This window comes from Frankliniella occidentalis, unplaced genomic scaffold (assembly GCF_000697945.3).
Source record: "Frankliniella occidentalis isolate FOCC.00 unplaced genomic scaffold, Focc_3.1 Scaffold111, whole genome shotgun sequence".
In the NCBI taxonomy this organism is placed as follows: Eukaryota; Metazoa; Arthropoda; class Insecta; order Thysanoptera; family Thripidae; genus Frankliniella; species Frankliniella occidentalis.
In genome coordinates this window covers 378,572-380,812 of record NW_026267239.1, presented here as the reverse complement: position 1 = coordinate 380,812, position 2,241 = coordinate 378,572, and the positions used below count along the sequence as shown (strand labels likewise).

The 2,241-nt window shown below is 54.3% G+C and overlaps 1 protein-coding gene across 3 annotated transcripts in view; it reads left to right on the top strand.

The window, feature by feature from the left end:
* The window catches only part of LOC113203131 (endothelin-converting enzyme 1), a 35,382-nt gene that overhangs the window by 28,888 nt on the left and 4,253 nt on the right, over window positions 1-2,241 (top strand). The gene's annotated exons all lie outside the window — the stretch shown is intronic.

The window sequence follows — 2,241 nt, the reverse complement described above, 5'->3', positions numbered from 1 at the left end:
CCTGTGTGTGTGTGTGTGTGTGTGTGTGTGTGTGTGTGTGTGTGTGTGTGTGTGCGTGTGTGTGTTCACTATGTCATAATGGGCGAAACACGAAGCACAGCGGCAGCAGCAGCGCGGGGGCACGCGGCGTTTCTTTCTCGGGAGCGAGAAATATAATAGTAATTTACGTAAATAAAAAGTGAGACGTTTATCAGAAATGTGTGGGGCGTGAAACTATAAAGGGGAGACGTGTTGTACACATATATTTGTGTTGGTCTGTGTGTGTGTGTGTGTGTGTGTCCCTTCATGTATGTATGCACACGCGTGTGTGTGTGTGTGTTTGTGTGTTGTTGTTGTGTGAGCTAGAGAGGTTGGGCGCGGTGGGCGCTAGGGGGAGGGGAAGGGGTGTCCAGGCCTGAGTTATGCTCGCAGCGATAGCGGGTCAGCCATAGCGACCATAGTGGCCGGTTGAAGCCTAGGCCAAGGGCTCGAGACGGAGATGGAGAAAGAGGAGACGGGGAGAGGGGGTATTTCGTGACGGGGCTGGTCTCATTCAGTGCTGTAGAGAGCAGGATGGGTGGGTGGGGGAGAAGTGTATCGGCCGTGTGCCTGACGCTCGCTGGCTGACGCTATGGACGGTGAGACCCTCGCCCCCGCTCCACCCCCGCCCCTCTTCTGGTTGGACACCAGGAGGTGGGATTGCTACAAATAATGGACGACCTGATGCCAAGAGTAGACGCGCCGTGCGCAGGGGAACTTGTGCTCCGCCCCGTCGCCCGTCCCCGTCTGCTATTGACGACGAGTTCGACGAGCAGATCTCCTCCTTTCCCCCTGCTCGACGCTGCACGCTGCGAACAGACGGGTAAAAGGGGCTTAAACCCATTTAATACGGGCGTTGATTTACCAGCACGAGGGATGATTGAATGATACACGTCCAACAACAGGCGGGTGGAGGGACGCATCTTGTTAAACCAGCACGTCACCCTCATATGCATTTTTATTCGGTGTGCAAAACTCATGCAGAATTTTAAACAGCAATAGATCTAGGCACAATTTTGTGCATAACCAAAAGACGCCTGCTTGTGCAGAAAGCGTATCACTGAAAAATGTTTTCGTGATTTAAGGAAAAGACTACTAGTTACAAATTTGCAAATTTGCGAAATTTTTTGTCATAAAATTACGAGAGAATTTCACAAAGCAATTCGTAATATAACGACGTTTTGTGATTTTGTGAAAAACGACGGTTTCGTAATAGAAAATTAACCAAGTAAGAATTGTAAATTTAAATGATATTTTATTTTTAACAGTATGGTTTATAGTGTGCACGGTGCGTGGGTCGGGTCGGGAGGCGGCAGCGACCAGACTATCAGACTGATGGTCGCATTCAGAAGAGAGTCCCTAGCCCAGGCGGGTGCGGGTCTGCCCGAGCAGCACGCTCTGTCTGACGCGGGTGCCTCGTCTCCTCGGGGGTGCCCGGGCTGGAGCCCCGGCTGGAGCCGTGGAGCGGACTGGAGTGCCGACAGGGCCGTGAGGGGTGGCCCCGGGCTTTCGAGGCTGGCGCGCCGGGCGCCGGGTGTTTGGCGGAATCGGATCCCTCTTCCCGATTGCGAGTCGCCGCGCATACGAATTAGCCCCGGCAGAAACAGAGAGTGCGTCTGGGCCGCGCGTCAGTCCGCTCACGGCCTGGGGAGGGGGTGGGGTGGGGGGGCGTATCTTGGGATCGTTAACAAGGTCGGTAATGAGGGCGAGTGAGAAAGACCTCGCCGGGGGGCCAGGTGCGAAATCAGCTCGGTGTGGTTGGCCAACATTAGCGCGTCGTTGACCTTGGCGCGTTGTCTTGTGCAAAGTGTCTAGAACAAAACGAGGAGCAAAAGTTCTGCGGGTTTCCATTGTGCTAGGCGCGGGGTGGGAAGAGTTCGTCCAACTCCCCCTCTGCGAAGCGACGATGCAGGTGCACCGAAAAGTCAAAAGAGTATGGGACAGACTGACTTACTTTACATAAAGTGAGACATGCGTCGCGCATAATTCGGGGATCGGAATGCGTCCGTTTTCCTCAGAGATTCATTTGGCAAACTACGGAAGCTCGGCGCCTGCGAGACGCTGGGTAGGCCACCCTCCAGTACACGCATGCTGTGCAGGCCGGATATTTGCCTACCTACCAGGCGCTACGGGAGCTTGCCTGAAGCAGCTCACCTTGTCAGGTTTCGTGACGGCGCGGCAAATGACGGACGCACTTTTAGAATAACTGCTAAATGAACCGGG